Source organism: Bos indicus, chromosome 19, assembly GCF_029378745.1.
Source record: "Bos indicus isolate NIAB-ARS_2022 breed Sahiwal x Tharparkar chromosome 19, NIAB-ARS_B.indTharparkar_mat_pri_1.0, whole genome shotgun sequence".
Classification (NCBI taxonomy): domain Eukaryota; kingdom Metazoa; phylum Chordata; class Mammalia; order Artiodactyla; family Bovidae; genus Bos; species Bos indicus.
In genome coordinates this window covers 55,464,612-55,472,511 of record NC_091778.1, presented here as the reverse complement: position 1 = coordinate 55,472,511, position 7,900 = coordinate 55,464,612, and the positions used below count along the sequence as shown (strand labels likewise).

The 7,900-nt window shown below is 48.4% G+C and overlaps 1 non-coding gene across 1 annotated transcript; it reads right to left on the bottom strand.

The window, feature by feature from the left end:
* Nucleotides 1-5,672: 5,672 nt before the first annotated feature.
* Nucleotides 5,673-5,804, bottom strand: LOC139177877 (small nucleolar RNA SNORA11). The gene has a single exon (XR_011562341.1). It is a non-coding gene; the product is annotated as a small nucleolar RNA SNORA11 (small nucleolar RNA).
* Between the last annotated feature and the right edge of the window lie 2,096 nt (nucleotides 5,805-7,900).

Sequence of the window (7,900 nt, the reverse complement as noted above, 5' to 3'; positions counted from 1 at the left end):
GGCCTTATCTCGTTCAACATTATTATTTTTTTAGAGGATAAGATAGCAGTGTTAGCTCTACACAGGATTATCAGCCTGCACAATTGCCGTTACCTGTACTTGGTATTCACCGTGAAGGCAGAAAAACCTTCCAAGACTTGTGAAACCAGTCTGAAGCAGGACTGGGGAAGGAGGGGGTAGAGAGGAGAAAAGAAAGAAAATCAGCTGAGAGCTAAGGTGTAAAATATTATCCTAATTAAGGATGGGGGAGGAGTTAATGCACTAGTTTATTTTAAATGCACTGTTTTCCTTTTCTTGTTTTCCTTTTTGCAAATTGTGTTCTTGTGTGTTTCCTGATGACTGATGTGATATATTCTTGGCTTTCTGAGCAAGAAAAGTCATCAGGGTTTCATTTGTTATGTTTATGCCAATAGAAATAAATCTCAGCCGTGGTGGAGGAGATGTTCACACTACACTCGCCGTCTGGGGAAGCCTGCTGGTTGAATCCCTGGCGGGCGGGCAGAACTGATTCAGGGTAAGATACACTTTGGCCTTATTGATCACAAAGCTTCTTCATTACTTCTGTGGGGCTGCAAATCAATAGACAGGCCCATAGAAACATAATAGATTTTTTTTTTTTAGAAAATCAATTAAACAGAATATTTTTTTTTGCAGAGTTGAGTTTGCATGGCCATTGTCTTTGGCACACTGTCTAACATGTTTAATGGGGTTTCCTTCTAAGGACTGCCTGATCATGACCAAGTGGCAAAGCCTTGTTTAAAAGGTCAAATTTGAAAGAAAAAGAGGATGGTCTGGAAGAAGCAGAAGGCACCCTGTTCAGCCCTGCAACCTTGGATCTGCCGCCTTGCTAGAAAGCCCATGGGTCACGTGAGCAGAATCTGTCAGCATGCCTCCTCTCCGGCTAAAAACGAGGAACCGAAACTTCTTGGAAAGCCCAGATTGATGTCTGAATTTCCCCATTCCGAAAGCAGAAGGAAGCTCGGTGGGCATAACAGTGAAATACAATCGGGCTGGGGCTGCCAAGGCTAGCCAGCGAGCTGTATACTCATCCTTCTCTCCCAAGGACACAGCTGGAGACTCAGGGACGCTGAGCTCAGGAGGCAGCTGTGGCCTCAGTCAACTGGCCACACTCAATTGAACTTTTTTTTTTTTAGATCATGAAGGCTGAGCGCCGAAGAATTGATGCTTTCGAGCTGTGGTGTTGGAGAAGACTCCTGAAAATCCCCTGGACTGCAAGGAGATCAAACCAGTCAATCCTGAAAGAAAACAAACCTGAATATTCATTGGAAGGACTGAGGCTGCAGCTGAAGCTCCAATACTTTGGCCACCTGATGCGAAGGGCTGACTCACTGGAAAAGACCCTGATGCTGGGAAAGACTGAGGGCAGGAAGAGAAGGGGGTGACAGGGTGAGATGGTTGGATGGCATCACCAACTCAATGGACATGAGTTTGAGCAAACTCCCAGAGATGTGATGGACAGGGAAGCCTGGCGTGCTGCAGTCCATGGGGTTGCAAGGAGTTGGACGTGGGCTTTGCTACTGAACAACAAAGACAAAGCAAGCACATTCCCATCCTGCCACTTGTAGACACGCATGTCTCCCCCCAGTCCTGGTCCTTAGCAGCTGAGACTGGCGTCACTCTGCTCCCTGGACTTCAGCCTTCTTGCCACTTTCTTCCTGGTCTGGGATGATCCTAGATAACATCTATTTAAAAAAAAAAAAATCCTCTTTCCACGTCTGGCAGTCCTTCTACAAAGGACTCAAATTGACATGGTGACATGGTGTGGAACCCTGCAGGATAGCCGAGCTGAAAGTACTCCAGCAACAGGAAACGTAAGGAATTATTATATATGTTTCTGACGGTACATAATAAATAACAAAGCTGTAATTCCAGAGAGGAGCCTGGTGATGACATTTAAAAATCTCCCTTAGCTTTGTTCTTGTGGTTCATGTCATCAGAACCCCAGGATGGAACCTCAGCCTGAATTTATGTCCATTTCACGGGTACGTGTTATTTAACATGATTGCCTTTCACCCGTCTCTTGTCTTGGGCTTGTCTTTTGGTGACTCGGATGTTCCATCTGGGACTTGCCTTCTTCACACCCCAGCCCTGGGCAGCTGGTACCCTAGTCTGAGTGCCTAGATCACTTGCATCACTAAAGGGGCACAATGCTTTGGGTGTGAGATTCTGAACTGAATCCGGAAAGCAGAGGCAAAATATGAAGCCCGGAGCCCTTTCTGCAGGGCCAAAAGAGAATCAGAAAGATCCCCCAAACTAATCTGAAGCACCAGGTTGAATTTGCCTGGAGACTGACATCTGCCTGAAAATGGAGATGCCCGTCTCCTTTAATGACGAGCATCTGCCCATCTGTTTCCCTTGTCTCTCCATCCAGGTCGATAGCAGGACTGGGTGGGGACCCAAGGGTACTAGAGAAACAAGCTTTGTTTAGGGAAAGGAGAGCATTCGAAAGCAGTGCTGTTTGAAGACCAAGTAGAGGGTGTTTTTGAACCAGCAACTGGGGGTAAATTACTTTTCTAAGACCATGTTTTCAGCCTGGCTGGATTTCGTGGTACCTATTATATGTTTGTGGAGAAGGCAATGGCAACCCACTCCAGTTCTCTTGCCTGGAAAATCCCATGGATGGAGGATCCAGGTAGGCTGCAGTCCATGGGGTCACTAAGAGTCAGACATGACTGAGCGACTTCACTTTCACTTTTCACTTCCATGCATTGGAAAAGGAAATGGCAACCCACTCCAGTGTTCTTGCCTGGAGAATCCCAGGGACAGGGGAGCCTGGTGGGCTGCCATCTCTGGGGTCGCACAGAGTCGGACACGACTGAAGCGACGCAGCAGCAGTATTATATGTTCACAAAAACAATGAATGACCATCACAGGCTCAGCTTTAAGCTTTCCATATTTAGTTGTTCAGAAATCCAACTTGGACCCACCATAGACACTGAATTCCAAGACCTTGAGGAAACAGTAAAAGAAAAACAATATCATTGCCACTATAAATAATGTGGAAAGAAGGAAATCCGTTTATGTCATCCATTGGGACATTTTTACTTGGAGAACTGTGATTCCAAACTCTTACCTCTCAGAGATGGTCCCAACGGGACATTAACTCATCCAATAGGTGGCCACTGTGGCCTGCCACGTGTGGGGGTGGTTTAGTTGCGAAGTCGTGTCCGACTCTTGCGACCCCATGGACTGCCAGGCTCCTCTGTCCATGGTGTTCTCCAGGCAAGAATACTGGGGTGGGTTGCTGTTTCCTGCTTCAAGGGATCTTCCTGACCCAGGAATTGAACCTGGGTCTTCTGCATTGCAGGTAGATTCTTTACCGACTGAGCTACGAGGGTACCAACCTTGGAACTGCCACTTGGGGGTGTGGCTAATTCACAGGAGAAGTGCCTGCCCTCAAGGATGAGACAGATAATAAGCAAACACATATGCGTGTGATATAAACTCCACAAGTGCAGGGCTTGTCCGTGTGTTCACTGCTGAATCTCCAGTGTCAGAAGAGTGCCAGCACGTAGTAGGCCCTCAATAACTTATGGAAGAGCAGGTCTATACTGTGTATGCATGTCAGGTGATAATCATGAGAACGAGAAGGTCCTCCCAGAGCTGAGCTTCAGTGGCCCTGACCCTGGAGCCAGGCCAGCTTTTATAGCCCTGCAAACAGCTGCACACCCATCCTCCACATCCCACTCAATCAGACTCGTGGACCCATATATAAACGTGCACGCACACACACACACACACACACATCCTTGACTTGCATCAAAATGCAACTCCCCTCCCCTGAGTCAGAACCTGTGCTCCAGCCTTTTCTGCAGTGCCAGGCCTCAGCCCTAAGGCCTCATTTCACATCCAGACTGGGTGATTTTTAACCCCTGCTCTATACAACAAATTTATTGGAGGTAATTGTAGAAGGCTGAATAATACCCCCCACACACAAACATCCTAATCTCTAGAAACTGTTACTTTTTACAGCAAAAAAGACTTTGCAACACATGGTTAAAGATTTTGGGGATGGGGCAATTCACCTGAATTATCCAGGTGGGCTCTAAAAGTAATCACATATGTCCTTAAAAAGTGAGCCAGGGACTCTCCTGGAGGTCCAGTGGTTAAGATGCCATGCTTCCACTGCAGAGGGCACAGGTTCGATCCCTGGTTGGGGAACTAAGATCCCGCATGCTGTGCAGGGCAGGCAATAAATAAATAAATATAGTGATATTTAATTTATAGCTTCCCCAGTGGTTCAGCAGGTAGAGAATTCGCCTGCAGTGCAGGAGACACAGGAGACACGAGTTCAATCCCTGGGTTGGGAAGATCCCCTGGAGAAGGAAATGGCAACCACTCCAGTAATCTTGCCTGAAAAATCCAAAACAGAGGAACCTGGCAGGCTACAGTCCACGGGGTTGCAAGAGTCGGACACAATTGAGTGACTAAGCACTTACTTACAGTGATATGTTAAAAATGTTATTTAAGAATAAAAGAACATGGCAGAGGGAGACTTGGGAGTAGAGGAGAAAGCTACGTAAGGACAAAAACAGAGGTGAGAGTGAAGTCCTTTGAAGACAAGAAAGGAGCCACAAGCCAAGGAAAGGAGGCAACCTCTAGCAGCTGGAAAAGGCATGGGATTCTCCCCAAAAGCCTCTGGAGGGAGCACAGCTCTGCCAACACCTTGGTTTTGGCCAGGTAACACCCATTTCAGACTTCTGGCCTCCAGAAATAACTAGATCTGTGTGATGTGTTTGTTCAGTCATGAAGTCATGTCCCACCTGTTGCAACCCCACAGACTGTAGCCCAGCGGGCTCCTCAGTCCATGGGATTTCCCAGGCAAGAATACTGGAGTGGGTTGTCATTTCCTTCTCCAGGGGATCTTCCCAATCAGGTATTGAACCTGCGTCTCCTTCATTGGCAGGCAGATTGCCACTGCACCACCAGTAAGCCCCCAAATCTGTGGCCATTTGTTCCAGCAGCCTTAGGAAATAACACTGTAATAAAATGTGTAACAGCCATTCTTTTCTTTTCTTTTTTTTTTTTTTTCTACCCTGAGTGTTAAATTCTTTTCTTTGAGAACTTTTTTTAAGTAGTCTTGGATTTACAACAAAATTGACAGGAAGGTATAGAAATTCCCCATATACCTCCTCCCCTCACATGCACAGCCTTTATCAATAGAGTGGTACCTTTTGTTTTTTTAGCCAAAGATGAACTGCATTGACACATTATAATTACCATGGTCCCCGGTTCATCTTAGGGTTCACTTTAAGTAAATGAGTAGTCTTGCACATTCTATGGGCTTGGACAAAAGTATAATGACATATATCCATCATTATAATGTCATTCAAAGTATTTTCACCCTCAAAGAAACTTCGACACTCCGTGTATTCATCTCTCTGCATACTCCTGACAACCATTGATCTTTTCATTGTCTCCATAGTTCTGCCTTTTCCAGAAAGGCATACAGTTGGAACCTTTTTTTTTTTTTTCTTTCTCCTTGAAAAGAGAGGTTTACAGCCTTTCTAAGACCACTCATGGCCCACCCACACATAGACCTGGCAGGCTCTAGGTGGAAAGCTCCCCCGCTAAACCTGGTAGCTTTTCTTCCAATACTGAGCCACGTCCCACTGGCCCTGCCCAGCAGCCTTGCGTAGGGGCAGGGGGACATGTGTCGGGTATTTGTTCATAGCAAGGCCGCACAAGTTTTGTACCCGTCTTCACAAAGAACCCAAGTTCCTGTTGGGTGTGTTGTAAAGAGACGAGCCATTTCTTCAGGCCCCTGGCTCTGAGCATGCCCCAGGCCATTCATTTTTTTGATGTGTGATTTTAAGAAATCACTTTGAAAGAAGAAGAAATGCTCATCTTAAAAAGATGATGCAAATTCAGTAAAACAGTTCGTGTATGAACGAAAATCGGCACTCGTCAATAAATACGTCTTGTGGCAGTTCACACTGCTTCCCTGTTTTAAATTTTAAGCTCTGACGTGGAGTCACACAATGAGCTGAAGGAAGTCAAGCTCTGTTCTTCATCCTTGCAATCCCTGTGCTGTCATTGTTTATTTCTAATCTTCTGTTTAAAAGCAGGAAAATGCAATTCCATCGGGGTGGGACACACAAACTGCCCCAAAGTGATCGCCAGTGACCCCCAAACCCCCATGAACTTACTCCCCAAATGAACATGAGCAGTGGGAACCAACAACACCGCTAGGCTTTTCCCAATGTACTCCCACAAAGAATGGGATGTTTATCAAAGCTAAGTAATAAAAAAGTGCTGATTCGAAGCTTACAGATGTATTATTAAAACCCAACAGTAACAGCCATTGTTTAGAACTTTAGACCCACAAAAAGTTTTTCAGGGACATTTTTGGGACTCACAGGCTCATGATGTTAATAAAAAGCAGAGCAGGCTTCCCCGGTGGTCCAGAGGTTAAGACTCTGAGCTCACACTGCAGGGGCCACAGGTTCGATCCCTGGGCAGGGAAGTAAGCGTGCTGCACAGGGAAACCAAGCAAAACAAAACAAGACAAGACAAAAAGCAGGCCACTTTTGCCAGTGCTGTTGTTTTCAGATTGCTTACAGATTGCCACACTTGGAACTGTATGCCCCCGATCCTGGATCTCGCAGGATTCCTCACAGTCCAGGAAAAAGGAAAGTTTCCTCTAACACCCCATTACCCCCACTCTGGGCCAGGGGGCTGAGGGGCACCCCGAGGCAGCGCCCTGCCACACAGCACAGAGCTGAGATCCCAGGGGCAGGGGCCTGGGGGAGAACGGACTTCCACAAAAAGCCCCCAGACCCTCACTGAGTTATCAGGTAGAACCCTTCCCCCAGGGCTGCTGGCAAGGGATTTGCAGGAAGGGCCTAGACACAGCTACACAGAGTCCAAGTGGGTCTCTGATGCAGCCTTGGCCCTGAATCGGGAATCTTCTCCCCAGGGACACCCCAGCCCCACTGAGCCTGCCCAGCCTCCCCCACCCTCAGAACCCTTCTGCCTTGGTCTTACCCAGGAGGGACACTTACTGAGGAACTCACCCAAGAGGCTGGAAACTGGCCAGTGACCGTCTCCATGGGCAGGTACCACCCCGAAGCAACTGGCCCTGCACAGTGGGGGGATGTGGACGTTTCTGAGCGTGTGGCGGTGCCAGGCAGGTGGAAGGATGAGGTCACCAGGAAGCAGAGAAGCAGCAGGAAGGGGAAAGAGGGTCTGGGTCACAGACTGGCCAAGCCTCCCCGCCCAGCACCTCCGGCCACCGGCCACCTGCTCACAGCCTCCAGGGCAAGGCTAGTCACTAGTCACCATGACCCACGCTCACCTCCCTGACTCCCTCGGCCTCCTTGTGACCTGTAGCAGACGTGAATTCAGATCCTGCTTCTCTCGGCGTCTGCCCTCAGGGGACATGCTGGAGAGCGAGTCCTGGGCAAGGAGGGGACCTGGCTCCTGGGCAGGCAGTGAGTCATTCTCTCCCCTTTCCTCCTCCTGGCTGAATCTATGAGAACATCCAAATGGAGTGTCCCGAGCCCCCGAACCCCCTTAGAAACTGTTTTCAGGGTCCCACTGGTAGCTCAAATGGTAAAGAATCTGCCTGCAATGCAGGAGACCTGGGTTCAGTCCCTGGATCAGGAAGATCCCCTTGAGAAGGGAAAGGCAACCTACTCCAGGATTCTTGACTGGAGAATCCCATGGACCGACCACGGGGCCGCAAAGAGTCGGACACGACTGGGCAGCTAACACTTTCACACTTTCAAGGTGGCCGTGGGGCAGGCAGCCTCGTCCTGAGCTGGGCTGGAGTGCGGAGAGGGGGAGGAGACGAGAGGGGTGCGCAGAGGAGGGCGGTGCTCAGAGAGGCGGGTTCCCACCGCATCGGTATGCAAATCACCCGCTGCCGAGAGAAATG